The sequence below is a fragment of the Saimiri boliviensis genome, chromosome 3 (assembly GCF_048565385.1).
Source record: "Saimiri boliviensis isolate mSaiBol1 chromosome 3, mSaiBol1.pri, whole genome shotgun sequence".
Classification (NCBI taxonomy): Eukaryota; Metazoa; Chordata; class Mammalia; order Primates; family Cebidae; genus Saimiri; species Saimiri boliviensis.
This window is the reverse complement of record NC_133451.1, coordinates 104,471,037-104,486,534: the sequence shown is the minus strand read 5'-3', so window position 1 is coordinate 104,486,534 and position 15,498 is coordinate 104,471,037. Positions and strand designations below refer to the sequence as shown.

At 39.1% G+C, this 15,498-nt stretch overlaps 1 protein-coding gene across 8 annotated transcripts in view; it reads right to left on the bottom strand.

The window, feature by feature from the left end:
• The window catches only part of ALPK1 (alpha kinase 1), a 151,173-nt gene extending 137,014 nt beyond the window's left edge, over positions 1 to 14,159 (bottom strand). For 6 of the 8 annotated variants that reach the window (XM_074396571.1, XM_074396570.1, XM_039468440.2 and 3 more), the window contains exons 1-2: positions 13,981 to 14,159; positions 905 to 956 (exon numbers count right to left, since the gene is read on the bottom strand). The gene's annotated coding sequence lies outside the window, so the exon portion shown is untranslated. Of the gene's footprint in view, positions 1 to 904; positions 957 to 13,980 lie in introns of those variants that run through there. The other 2 variants (XM_074396572.1, XM_074396574.1) reach the window with 2 other exon arrangements.
• Positions 14,160 to 15,498: the final 1,339 nt, after the last annotated feature.

Sequence of the window (15,498 nt, the reverse complement as noted above, 5' to 3'; positions counted from 1 at the left end):
AGTCCTCAACATCGCTAATCATTACAGAAATGCAGATCCAAAGCACAGTAAGATACTACCACACACCCATCAAGATGGCTAGCGTGAAAAAATAAAGCAGAAAATAACCCGTTGGAAAGGATGTGGAGAAATCAGAACTCTTATGCACTATTGACAGGATGTCACTCTATGCCAGTTTTTCAGAAAGTTAAAAATAGAATTACCATATAATCTGGCAATTCTACCTCTATATACACCCAAAATAATTGAAAATTGGAACTTGAAGAGATATTTGTATAATCAAGTCTATCACATAATTAGTAATAGCCAAAATATAGAAGCAGTCCACTGAATGGATGAATGGAGAAACAAAATTGATATGTGCATGCAATGAAATATTATTCCACCTTAAAAAGGAGGGCAATTCTGACATATGGATGAACTTTGAGGACACTATACTAAGTGAAGCAAGCCAGTCACAAGAGAGCAAATAACAGCATGATACCACTTACATGAAGAACCTAGAATTGTCGCACTGATAGACTCAGAAAGGAGAATGGTGTTTGCCAAGGGCTGGGGAAGAGGGAAATGGGAGTTATTGTTTACTGGGTGCAGAGTTTCAATTTTGTAAGATAAAAGAGTTCTGTGGATGGATGGTAGGGATTGCAGTGCAACAATATGAAGGTACTTAATACCATTGAAATGTTCACTTAAAATGGTTAAGATGGTATACTTCATATTATGTGTATTTTACAATATTAAAAAAATTATTGAAGACTAAGCAGAAGTAAATACAATAGAATGTGGAATGTTTGCCTCTAAGTGGTACTTTTCTATTATTTTCCTTTTCATTTCCTATTTTCTACAGTGACTATGCATTGCTAGGAAGAAAATAACAATTCAAAAGTTTCATATGAAAACTTACCCAGAGTTGGGGTTCATGAGATTTCAATCCATTCCTGATTTAGGAGAACTTCCTAGTTAAGAGACATTTAAAACAGAGGACTTTGTTATACTTAGAGAATAAACAGAAGAAGGAATAATTTCTATTCTACTTCTTGCATTATGTCATAAGCATTGTTGCATGCTTGCTGTTTGAAACACTGGATTAGGGAACGGGAAAAGTCAAGTTCCTGAGTTGCACATGAATGTGCAAAGTTACAATTGTATCGTCACTGTCCATCACTTTAGATATAAAAGGAAGAGGAATGTCACATCAAGGGAGACCAGATCCTGTCCAGAGTGCTTGACTGAGGACAAATCTCTTTTGGTTTCCTCCCTTCCCTAGACAGAGGAAAGGGCTTCAAATTTCTCCTTAAACTTTTGAAGCAGTTCAACCGCAAAGGAGTGAAACCTCACCATCAGAGGATCAACCTATCGGTGGTGGTCATATCTGATAATTTCGTTATGCACTAAATAAAGGGACTTTGCTTAAAAACCTTTGGGGTTTACATTTTATCTCCTGGAGTTCTGAAGTTTTCATTCACTGACTTTAATAAAGTAAATGTACTACTCTGGGGGCCTGCCAGAAAAATGGGAATCCCCCAGTTATTTATACAAAAATGTTGCTAAAAGACTTTGCAATAATAATCACTACTTTATTGTATATTAAAATGACAATGCAGCTGGGCACAGTTTCTCAGGCCTGTAATCCCAGCACTTTGGGAGGCTGAAACAGGCAGATCACTTGAGGTCAAGAGTTCAAGACCAGCCTGGATAACATGGTGAAACCCTATCTCTACTAAAAATGCAAAATTAGCCAGGCGTGGTGATATATGCCTATAATCCCAGCTACTAGGGAGACTGAGGCATAAGAATCATTTGAATCTAGCAGACGGTAGTTGCAGTGAGCTGAGATCATGCCACTGCACTCCAGCCTGGGCAACAGAGTGAGACTGTCTTAAAAAAAAAAAAAAAAAGACAATGAATTACTCTTCTCAGTAATTTACGTTTTTAACTATCCTATAACCCTCTCACAGTCCAGCTTATTCTCCTACAGCCTCTAAACCACCGTCCTGGGTAGAGGCCACCTGTTCTTAACTGCCACTTATGAACCTTGCTTTCACTTTCCTTGTTTAATCCACACACTCCTATCCTTTGGAATTCATGTCACCAGATTCTATCATCCACTGCCCTTCATTGTTGCTGTCAGCTGCCAGCTCTCAGGGCTGAATCACTTGCCTTCATATCACTTGCTTTCTCCAAAACACTCTTATTCTTGGGTATTTCAATAACCATGTGGTGATCCAGGACTCTCAGTTTCTTGAAAATCTTTCTTCCAAAGATGTTGTCCTTGACACAAGCTCGGCCATGGTCATTCAGCCTATACTTTGTTATCATCAATGACAGCAACTCTTCTAGATTTTCAATTTCATTAATCTCTCTATTCACTACCACCCATCTTGTCTCCTTTTAGTCTCCAAAATCCAGCAATTCTAAAATCCCACTGGGACCTCTAATCTATGGATCCTACTTCCTTTTCATGAACTCTTATTGTATGTGTATGATCCCTTTACCTTCTGCTCACTTTGGTGACTATTTCACGCTCTCTTCCTCCTCCATCCTCATCCTCATCAGACAACTTCTCCAGGCTCCCACTCCCCTCTACAAATCTAACAGCAGCTGCATCCCAGACTCTGTCTTCCCTCCTGCTATCAGAGATGGACCACCCATGCTTTTATCTAAAGCCAAGCACTCCATTTGGGCACCAAGTCCACCTGTTTCTCTATTCAACGGCAGCATTTCTCTCCTCCTCCTCTCTCAATCTTTTACATCATCAAGCTTTTGCTCTCCCTTGGCTCACTCCTATCTGTTTACAAACATGCTATTATTTCTTTCATCTTAGAAAAAAAACTCTTCATCAAACTTTCATCAGTAGTATTGTCTTTTTTTTAAAGCAAAATTCCCTGAAAGAATTGTCTCTACTTGAGCTTCCAACCTCTCTCTTCCCATTCTCTTTTAAATGCATTCTAATCAGACTTTTGCCCCATTATGCCACTGACACTGATTTCATCAAAGTCGCTGATCAATTCCCTGTTGCTAAATCCAGCAGTCAATTATTTTTTAATTTTAATTTTTTTTTTTTTGAGACAGAGTCTCCCTCTGTCACCCAGACTGGAGTGCAATGGTGTGATCTCGACTCACTGCAAACTGCAACCTCTGCCTCCCAGGTTCAAGTGATTCTTGTGCCTCAGCCTCCCAAGTAGCTGAGATTACAGGCATTTGCCACCACACCTGACTAATTTTTGTATTTTTAGTAGAGACAGGGTTTCACCATGTTGGTCAGTCTGGTCTCGAACTCCTGACCTCAAGTGATTCACCTGCCCTGGCCTCCCAAAGTGTTGGGATTACAGGTGTGAGCCAACACGCTCGGCCTCCAGCAGTCAGTTCTTATTCCTTATCTTAGTTGACCTGCCAAAAACATGTGACATAGAGCCTCCCTCCTCTGCTGTGTTCCGGGAAACCATTCTCTCTTGGTTTTCCTCCTCTATTATTAATCACTCCTTAGTCCTTTTGCCTGGTTTCTCCTCTTCTTCTAATCCTTCGATGTTGGAGTATGCAAAGGCTTAGTCTCAAATTATCTTCCTTTTTCCGTCTAAACCTAGTCCTTGGTGATTTCATTCAGTTCATGGCTGTAAATGCCGCATATTTATTGGTAATCATCAAACTCCTATCTTCAGCCCAAACTTTACCTTGAGCTCCTGATGCATATTTTCAGCCATTAACTTCATATCTGCACTTGAGTTCACATTGAACTCCTGATTGGCTGAACCTTGTCAGCAGAGTGAAATGAAAGGCCAACTCTTGATAAGCTGGGCATTCGCAAGAGGCTGAGTGGGAGCAGGTGGGGTTACCAGAAGGGACATGCCTTGTGGAAGGAACTTGGCTGGCAGGAACTGCTTGGTTTCCTCCTGTACACTGCATTTGTGCATGAGCAGCTGTAGTCTTAACAAGATTTTCCTCTCACAACTATGACCTGGGGCGGCGGGGTAACTGCATTGAGACACTGCGGGACTTCTGAAGCCTGTCTGTTGCATAATAAACGCTTTTCTGTTTTTTCTCTGTGACTTCCTTTTTCATGCACAGTAACTGCTGGCTTGCAAGTAAGAGGTATTGCCAGCCTACTCAATGTTTCCAGATTTCTGACAAGAGCTAAATAAAGAAGTATTTAAGTCATTAAAATCTTAGAGTCTCTGCGCTGTAGTTGTCTTTAATATATTTTTAAAACATTGTATCATTAGAAAGCAAAACAGTGTTATTGTAAAAAAAAAAAAGAAAATAATATATGAAAGAAAATAAGAATTATCTTTGAACCCACTAAGAAATAAACACTACAAATATTTTGCTATTTTTTCTTTGTTTAGCTATAGTATTTATAATGAAGTTTTAAAAAGTTTAAATTTCCAAAATGTAACTAAGTTCTTTGTCTGACTATAATTGACCAGTCTTTGTGCATCTAGATTGAGATGCCCAGGTGTACTCAGAAATGATTTACCAAAACACCGTGGCCCCTATATGTATTTTGGTATGTGTGCTTCCACTCACTCATGTTATGGTTAACTTGGTGATGTTTCTGCACATGCTATCTTCTGTTTTTCTTTCAGCCTTGCTTTAAAGCTGGACATCCTCACCACTCTGCCTGCCCTGACCTACTTAACACAAATGACTGACCCCGATAGCCAAGCATCACCAGGGAGTGCTAACCTTTATAAAAACCCTTTTCTAGAAAAGATCTCTGATATCTCAGTATAGGGCAGGCATGGCATTGTTGCTGCCGGATGGAGGGAGTCGGGTAAGGCTAGAAGCTCCCTGGGGCTGGCTGTGAAAGTCAGGAAGGCATTTTGAAGGACAGACAGAGCTTCAGGTCCTTGGGAGAGTCTGCTCTGGCAAGTGTGTCATCTCAGGCAAAGCAGGTCTAAACAGACAATGGCAGTTCTGGTAACGAGCAGGGTTAGAATGGAGTGAGGGTACAGCCTGAGGTAGACAGATGGAGTCATGCTAACAGCCTAGTATAGCAAGGAGGTGGAAATAGTAATCATTACCTTTTATTGAGTAAATACTGCTACTAATAATAGCCAACGCATAAAACTGTAGTGAGTATTAACAATGTATTGTAACAGAAAGGATGACTCACAGAACATGCTCAATGAATACTTATTAAAGAATAACACATGTCACTTATTGTTATTAAGTATCATCATTCAGCAGTGGTGAACAGATTGAGAGTGTCATTTAGGGTAAGGGAATGGGGCTGCTTCCTTAGATCTTTAAACACTGCCTGCTCATGAATTTCCTCCAACCCATGATCTATCCACTTCATGGTGGATCCCAACCGCACAGTAAATCTCCTGCTTCCAGGTGAGTGCATATTGCATTCACTGCACGCTAAATAACCAGGGATCTAATCCTGACTCCATCACAAACTAGCTACGTATGAACTTGTGCAAGTCACCTATCCTTGCTAGACCACAGTTTCCTCCTTTCTAAAGTTGGAGTATTTTTGCTAAGTTGTTGTTGTTGTTCATTTAAAAAAAAATTTTTTTTTTTTTTGAGATGGAGTTCTGCTCTTGTTGCCCAGGCTGGAGTGCAGTGGTGTAATCTTGGCTCACTGCAACCTCTGCCTCTTGGTTTCAAGCAATTTGCCAGCCTCAGCCTCTCGAGTAGCTGGGATTACAGGCATCCGCTACCATGCCTGGCTAATTTTGTGTTTTTCGTAGTGACAGGGTTTCACCATGTTGGCCAGGCTGGTCTCGAATTCCCAACCTCAGGTAATCTGCCCACCTCAGCCTCCCAAAGTGCTGACATTACAGGCATGAGCCACCACGCCTGGCCTTTGCTAAGTTCTTTAAAGTCCTTTTTGACTCTGTGATTCTGTAATGCTACTTCTGCCCTCCCGAAGTTCAGCAGCCAGTGACAAAGACCAGTGCCAGCCTGGTCTGCTGCAGTAGGAGATACACAGATTCAATTGCACTTACTAATGGCTGCTGGTTGTTTTTATGAAGCACTGTATTAAGGGGCTTAATATATTAACTCATTTAATTCTCAGAAATAACTTAAGGATAACTGACGTTGTTACCCTCATGTTATGGATGAGACAACTAAGGCCCTTAGTGATTAGTTAACTTGGTCATGGCCAAAAAGCAAAGAAGGGACAAAGCTGATACTAACACAGGCAGTCAATGTATCATATTCAAAGCAACCTGTAACACAGGTTCCCACTCACACTTGATAAAGGTAACCTAGAGCAGGTGCTATTTTGAATAGATAGTAAAGTCTTGTTTTTAAATAACCTGATAGAACAAGAGAAAAAACTTGGCCGTGCTATGAACAAGCTGCTTTGAAGCACACGCCTGCTGATACAGAATCTATGGTACTCCTTTTGGGACTCTTTAAATATATTTAAATGGAGCAAATATTCAGAGTGTGCTGTTTTATTACACAACACCAAATCAAAAGAGGCATCTGGCAGGATCTGGAGCCTCTCAAATGTTACAACCTTCTATTACATACTCATGTAAAAAAAAAAAAGATACATTTCTTCACATGTTATGTTGATGAATTTATGAATTAGTTTTTCAATTTAACCCAAGGGGAAAATTTTTTTTTGTGAGCTACAGAGATTTCACAGTGGTAAGTCTCATTTAGAGAAAAAACATTGAGCAGGACAGTACAGATCCATGAAATTTTATTTATTTAGCAAATCTATGTTGTCCACCAATAATATGCCATGCATTGCGCAAGGTACTGGGAATTCAAAGATAAAAAGATACAGTATTGGTCTTCAGAAAGAGCTAGTTGTGTACAGAGATGAAGAAGAAATCATCACAATTTATTGCAATAGGTTCTTGGGTAGAGAAAAGCTCTGGGTCCTAAGAAATGGCTAACCCAACAGGGCAAAGTGGCCACTGACTTTGGTAGAAAGTAGTAATGTAAGTCAAGTCTTCCCAGGGGTAGTGATGCTTGAGTTGGGTCTTAGAAATAAAATAGGCCACAGAGGAAGGACATGGCCTTCCAAGCAGGTAAAGCAGTAGTGGTGACAACGGTATGGCATTGTTGGGAAGGAACAAGTAGCAGAACACTACGGGAGTTTAGCTTCATCTGGGGTATTGGAGAGGAAGAAAATATGTGGCCAGAGAGGCATGTAGCTGGAAGAGCAAGAAGGCTATTAAGATACGTGCTCAGTAAAGGAGGCCTCTGAACAGCACGGTCTGATACAGACTGTTCAAAATCAGCCCTGCACCCAGACTAGAGACCAAGGAGATCAGGATATGGTGCAGGATGCTGAGGGCCTGAACCAGATGAGAACAGACTGATATGGTAGATTCTGAAGATATTTAGAGAGTGGAATCAATGTGACTTCAAAACTGATTAGTTACTGTTGATAAAAAAAAAAAAAACAAATAAGACATCTAGGGCAACCCTCAAGTTTTTGGCTTGGCTGAATTTGGGGTGAATTTTAGTGCGAGATAGCGATATAAAAAGTACTGGTAGAGGCAGTAAATGATGAGTCCAATTTTGGACGTGTTAGGTGTGAGACGCCCGTGGAATGCAGAGTGGAAATAGTAAGTAGGTATTTGGAAAGGAGTCTAGACTCAGGGAGAAGTGTAGGGCCTTTAACATATTAGTGTTAAGCACATCCAAGATGAGCACACAGCAAGAGAGAATGGGGGTAGAGAGCAGAATCTAGCTCGTGTAAGGGGTCAGAGAAGGAGAATAGAAAGTAAGAGCAGCCAGAGACATGGGAGGAAGATCAGAAGCTCAGATGTGGGAGGAAGATCACGCCAGGTGATGTGGAAACCAAAGGAGAGAATTCAGAGAAAAAGAGTTTGTATCATAACAGTGCCGTAATTGCGGAGAGAGAGAAAATAAAGTCTAAAAAGCAGCCTTTGGGTTTGCCTCCTGGGAAGCCTCTGATACAAGGAGGTAAGTCATTTCAGGGCAGATGCCAGATTGCAGGGAGGTAGAAGCAAAAGGTGAAGCAATGGAGCCGAGGAGCAGACGCTCGTCTGTGGAGAGACGTGGCTCAGAGGCACAGGAGGGAAAGGCAAATAGCCCAAGTGGGACGCAGACGTGAAAAGAAGGAAAAGGGGTTGGTTGGTTGGTTTGCCTTTCTCAGGATACTCAGACTTAAGCATGCCTACCAATGTGGGAGAGGGCTGAGAAGGTAGCGTCCTCCTGAAACAGGAAAAAGGTTGAGAACAGACTCCAGCTGTAAGGACTGGTTTGCTTTGCCTTGGGGAGGCAGGACGCCCTTTTTACTGAAACAGACAGGAAAGAGGCACAGGTGCTCTAGTGTGTGAGGTTTTTAAGTAGAAGGCAAGGGAAGGGGAGGAAGGAAACTGATGGAGTTATCTGCTTTTGGGCTGAGAGTAAGAAGTGAGGTGACACAACCCGGGCTTAAGGAGAATGAAAAACTTTCCGAAGAGTCCCTGAGAGGACCAGCCCAAGAAGCTGCCCATCAACAGGTAGAGAAATCTTCAGGTAGCACTAAGGGCCCAGCTGGGAGTGTGACCAAGAATTTTAGTGGCATCAAATGTGTGGAGTTTTCTTCAGAAGCCTTTAGGAGTTTGGATGAGAGAGCAGAGAAGGCAGTGGGTGGATTAATTGAGAGCTGGGGTTTTGCTGAATAGGCTGGGCAAAAAACCAAAGGAGAAACAGTAAAAGCACAATATTAACAGAAATAGCAGTGGAAAAATAGTAGTTGTGGTGGTGATCATTGTGACATTACCCCTTATTAAGCACTTAGGATTTAAGGACTGAGGGGCCTGTGGAAACAGTAAGTGATGGCTCAGAGAAATGGTGACTGGGAGAAATGACGGGAGGGACCAGCACCTAGTGGCCTTGACAGGTGGGATAACGAGAGCAGAGATAAAGAATGAGGGCTCCTTTTTAGGGAATTGGATGCTAAAGAATAAAATTTGAGAGCTAGCCCCTGTCTCAAGGACTGTAAGCTCCAGGATGTGAATCTGAGGGTCAGTAATGAGGGCGGAGAAGGGTTTTGGCGTAAGAGAGGTCAATGAGTGAAGTAACCTTTGATGAAACAATGAGATTGTCCACAAAGACACTGGACTTGGATGATGGGAGGGTATGGGGTGAAAATGCACCTACAAGTCAGCAGTTTACTCAGACTCTAAAATGGGAACCTAGCCTGGGAGGTAGCAATTGCAGTAAGTTGTGATCGCAGTGGCATCTCTGCACTCCAGCCTGGGCAACAGAGTGAGACCCTATCTCAGAAAGAAAGAAAGGAGGGAGAGAGAGAGAGAGGAAGGAAAGAAGGAAGGAAGGAAGGAAGGAAGGAAGGAAGGAAGGAAGGAAGGAAGGAAGGAAGGAAGATGTGAGCCTGCTATTACAGAATATATAATATCTTCTGTATCCCATGTTTCAAATGCCCCACAGCATTACTCTTCCTACAAGTCTCTATCACAAGTATTTGATGAGCATGCTGGTGAGAACATGTGCTTGGGAACAAGGTGATGAGAGGTCACTTTATTGAGTGAAAATATCTTCAAGGGATGTACCCCAAGAAGGCCCCACGGAGAGCTAGCAAGAGTGGAAAGCTAGAAGGAGAGCCTAAGATTTTCTGCATAATGGTACAGGAGTCTGTATAGCATGGAATTAACACAGCTGCTGAGTCCTGGCAAGCTGTGCCTTCAGAAGCCGAAACCAAGTTCCTTAGGTCCCAAGAAAGAGGGAAGATTTAGAGCAACAGGAAATGTGGGCTCAGAGAGCTTCAAATGTTGCTTCCTGAGTAACCTGCAATCTTCAGAAGAGTATGTTAAACCGGATACATTAATATCTCAAAAGAGGTATTATCACGGAACAGTTTATTATCTTTCACAATAATTATTTGGGGCATGACTTCGGGGAAGAAAATTTCTTGGTAATGATACAGTTATCTTGGAAAATGATGACCAGCTGACCAGCAGTGTCCAACCTTTAATTAGAGTTGAAGTTATTGTGAAGGAATGCCAACTAAAAGGACACATGATGAGGTTCTAAAATTGTAGAAAAAAAAAAAGCTAACTATGAATGGACGAGGCTTTTGTTGGCAATTCTGCAGATATTTTGGGTATATATTAGGCACTGATGGAGAATGTACCACAGTAACCAGATGTGCTGGGGTTAAGGCCAAAGCGGTGCTGGGTGAGCCAATGACACAATGCACTTTGAGGTGCAGTAGGAACATATACAAAGACATGACAAAATGGAGTAGAAGTACAATATGTGCAGATATAAATTACTGAATCCAAAATATGGAACTCCGTAAGAACAAGAAATGAGTTAAGAGGTTATTTGCACAGAAGTCAGGTCAAGTTTCCATTCCCCTTCCCTTCCTCTTTGTTTTTAATCTTTAAGCAAAAAGAAGCATTAGACTGAAGTGAAAGCTACAGTTGACAGAAAAGCAATCAACACAAGAAAAAAATTAACCAACAGTAATTTCAATTGGTATTTTCTCTCTGCTGACTCTGCTGCACCTGCTTGCTCCTAGCACTGAGTGTCAGTCCTCTTCTTTCACATAGCTGGCTATTTGTTTTTTGTTGTTGTTGTTTTTGTTTTTATTATACTTTAAGTTCTGGGGTACATGTGCAGAACGTGCAGGTTTGTGACATAGGTATACACGTGCCATGGTGGTTTGCTGCACCCATCAACCCATCATCTGCATTAAGTATTTCTCCTAATGCTATCCCTCCCCTACCCCATAGCTGGTTATGTGTATGCCAAATAAAACGAAGGAAAAATTCTTATCTTCCAAAGCTACATAGTTTTATTTACTATGTATTAATAGCAATATAGCTGTATTTAATGAATTATATTTGTTTTTTCAAAAAACAATATAAGTATATTATATAATAATATAAAAATCATATAAGAATATCAGGTTACATAGAAAAAAACAAGAAAGGAAATAAACAATCTGTCACTGTAAGACAATAATCACTTTTAGGGCATTTCTGAGTTTATATCTATACCATTTTATGTAAATAGTTGTATGCATACAAGTTATTCAATTATTTTTCACTTAGTATTTTCTGTGCTGGTACTATTTTCTATTCCACCATGTTCTATGGTACAGTATTGTTTGCTTAACCTTCCCCTTTTATGAGAATGCTTGCAGTTATTTGTTATTATAAATTATGATGAACAGCTTGTGAATTTTTCTTATATCTAGAATTATTTCCTCCTCAGGATGGATTCCCAGAAATGAAATTATTGCATATAGCCATTGGCACATACTATGATCCACTAGTAGCCCTTCATCTAGATAAAGTCCCCTCAACCCCCAAGTTTAGAAATTCAGAGGCCGAGGCGGGTGGATCACAAAGTCAAGAGATCGAGACCATCCTGGTCAACATGGTGAAACCCCGTCTCTATTAAAAAATACAAAAAATTAGCTGGGCATGGTGGCGCGTGCCTGTAATCCCAGCTACTCCGGAGGCTGAGGCAGGAGAATTGCCTGAACCCAGGAGGCGGAGGTTGCGGTGAGCCGAGATCGTGCCATTGCACTCCAGCCTGGATAACAAGAGCGAAACTCCGTCTCAAAAAAAAAAAAAAAAAAAAAAAAAAAAAAAAAAAAAAAAAAGAAATTCAGTGAAACAAACAGAATGAATTTGTAGCATTCACACTGAGACAATTCACCTTTTCTATCACTCTTATTTGAAAAAAATATTGGCTATCTTCTGCCTCCTTTCAATTATATGATGATTTATAAGAAAATATAGTGTATTAGACTACAGGTCTGATAAAAGTTTGATAAAATATTTCTCCATCTGTCAAGTATTTTGTACATCTATAATCAGGAAATTGAACAGATTGCATTATCAATTGAGCTGTGTAACCAAGGCCCAGTAAAGTTTGAAGATACTGAGATGGCTGTGAAAATGTCCACTTTTCAAATGCATTAGTGTAGCATATCTGAAACTTTAGCCATCTGTATACCAGTTTCATAATTTTTGCTGAATCTGCAGATTACCTGTAATATTATTTATTTAATCATTTCCTTGAAATCAATAGTAAATTACCTCAGCTTTTTACTTAACACTTTCCTAAGCAATAGCATTCATGAAATTATAGGTTTTATAAGCAAATTATGTTTCTAATTTATATTAAACTAACAACTCAAAATTTTAAAGTTTAGACATGAACCACCTAACATCAGTAGTGTGTATACCATGCTTAGGAAAAATTATATTTATATGTACCTGATACATAAGTTTTAATTATCTCTTCTTTTCTTCAGACGTAGATGAATGATAGCACCCGATAATATTCTTACTTTTAAATTTGTTTATTCCACAGTTCTCTATAAATAAAGCATATTACACATTCTGCGAAAATAGATGTCACCATCAGTAACAAGGAACAAAGACTCCCCCATATAGAGAGGCAACAAATACAATATGAAATACAAAAAACAAAAATATGGAATGTATTTTCACCAAAAGTTTAAATGCTCATTCCTGTAAGAGTTCTTCAATCCACGGGTATTTAAAATTTCAAGGAAGAAAATCATTTACAACGAACATCTTATGCCGAAAAGCCATCATTCTCCGCAATAGAGAAGAATAAAAGCAATTCATACCTTGTGTTCATGGGAAAGGGATCAAATTGTTTGGAATAGGAGGAGCCATGGAATTTCAGAAATATCTTGAAATGCACAAACTTATTCTTAAAGAAAATTTCAGGCTCTTCATGGTACTTGCTGGGGGGTATTGTTACAGCTTAACACATCAGCCAAGCTCATTACAGTATTATTTTATATGATAATGCCTGATATCCATCATGATTTACACATGCCTTTTCTTTAAAGCTTAAAATAGATTTTGAAAAGTTTGAAGTAATTCTTGGCTTCCTACTCATGCAGATAGGGATGCTATAAGGTTTTGGTGTCTTCTTGGGGGAAGAATTTGAAGGATTCATCTCAGATGTAAAAGATCTTTGATATGGGGAGTAAGTTATTTCTAAAATAATTTTACGTATTTTGTTTCTCTTGAGGCTCAAGGTTGATGGAGTTGGGAAGGAGGTGGGAAGAGAGAAGTAAATTACTTTGGTCAGCAAAGACCAGACTTGACATTGGTTCTGGAGTCTAGGTTATATCTTCAGTGGGTAAATTATACCCCAAATCAAATGGATGTTGTTTCTTATAAGAGCACTAAGTAAAAAGAAAATAAAAGGCTGAGAGAGAGAGAAGCACATATTGCACGCAGAGATGCCATTATATTGTGGCATAAAGTCCTCTCCTTCCTGACCCTGCCTCTGTACCTTCACACACCAGCAAATCCCAAACAGTCTTAAAGGTTTTAATTTGTGGCTTTACAAAGTAATCTAATGCACTAATTTCAAACACCAGAATTTCTTAGTGAAAGGACTCTTCTAAATAGACATGCAAAGCAATTTAATTTTTCTAGATACTTTGTCTCTAAACAATGCTTCCACGCACTCGGAATTCCTGTAAATTCTTCCTGTATGTGATGAGTAAGTCTTGTGCCTTTTCTATTTGTTTCCTGGCAAGATTCCTGATGCTGTCATAAAAGTGATGGTTTCTATTACCATTACCTATGTATTCTAGGCAAAAGTCGTTGTTATTTTTTTTTCAAATAAATAGTCTCAACAATCCTTTCATTAAAAGTCTCGATTAAGTGACACTTAAGACCAGAAGCTCAGGGACTTAAGAACCTTGTTATTAAAACCTTATGAAAAATGGATTTGCTTTCTCCCCGTCATAAAGACTGCAGTTTACTGTTTTGTAGGTAACTCTTCCCTCTCTCCCTCCTCTTCTCGGCTCCGCCCCCGTCACCCCACCAATCACCACCCCCACTTTCTGGGAAGTTTCTATTATAGAAGTGCAAAGGTTCTTAGAGCTCTAAAGTTATTTAAATGTAGACAAGATCAGCAGATGGAAACCCGAGTCAACACTTATATGGTAATATACAATTTAAGAAAAATACTTCCTCATACATTAGGCCATCGATTGCATTTTGTCATTTAAAGGCTGATACTCACTTTTATCTTGAAGAAGAGGAAAAATAAGACCAGCAAATCCAACTCTAAGCAGAGTTAATTCTGGTACAGCCTCTCCAAAATACACTGTTTCTCATAAATAGCTTCAGTTTCAGGAAGTAGAAACTAAAAACTAAAAAAATCCCGTGACTGTCTCAGAATATGGTTGCGTAATTCAATTCCCGGACTTTCAGCAATTTTGCAGCATGAGACACACCCCTTTAGGAATTGCTTCAGTGAAAAGTATTCTGGGAGCTGTATTACTGCAGAAAAGTTCCTCCACCTAATGAAAGTGCAAGAAAAACTTCTTAATTAGACTAAGACTGGAGAGTCCTCTTAGAGCCAAGAAGAGAGAACGTCAGAAAAAAAAAAAAAAAAAAAAAAAAAAAGAGAGAGAACGTCAGTAAGAAACTATGAACATGACATTGTTTAAATCTATTATCAAATGGCAGACTCACATTAAAAGGCTTCATTCTGTGTTCTTATCACAGAGACACATATATTACTAGGCTGAATTGAATTGGAAAATAAAGTTAGGACTTTTTGGATAGAATATCTGATTAGGCTGACTAGTTTCACAATGAAGAGTCTCTTATTGAGTTACACAGTGGACATTGTCCTTCAATGGAACAACTGAAGTCTGCAACTCAAAATTTTGAAAAACAAATCAAAAGCACATGACAAGATTTTGAAATGTCAAAATATATTTTATTGAAAAAGTTATTGACATGAACAATATTTTAATTTTTTCAAGCCTTTTTGAGCCTGCTGGGTTAAAGTTTCCTCTAAAGTGAAGGAATAATAGGCTTCATTAATAGTAATTTGATAAATTTTGGTAAAGCCTTTGGTATACTGCCTAGAAACTGAGAGAGTGAAGGACTCCAAAACTTGGGTCATAAATGCTTTGGCAAGTTAATGGTTTTCAGCAAAACAGGAGGAAATAATGGAATAGTCAGCTGCTAGATCACTTAAAACACTTCTTTTGTGTGTGATAAATCATTATGTTATGCTTAAAATATGACCTTAGAAGTTTAAATAACCAAATAGCATTGCTATAACAAAATTTTATCTCTATTTATGTAAACATAATTTCTCTCCTCTTCTATATGCATATTTTTGTGGAATGTTGTTTTATTCTAACTATAAGTTACATTCATCCATGAACTAATTTTTTAAAACTCTACCAATCTTACTGATAAATGCCTTTTGAATAAATTTTATCATTTAATATTTATAAACACATATCATTTTATTTGTGTTTTTCATCAATTACAAATTAATACTTGTATAATTCAATCTTTATGAAAGTTTAATACTTAGGGTCTATGGGCACAGAAAATAGAAATGGGTAATTTCTTTCTTTTTCTTTTTTTCTTTTTTTGAGATGCAGTTTCGCTCTTGTTGCCCAGGCTGGAGTACAGTGGCATGATCTCAGCTCACTGCAACCTCTGCCTCCCAGGTTCGAGTGATTCTCCTGCCTCAGCCTCCTGAGTAGATGGGATTACAGGTGTATGCCACCAC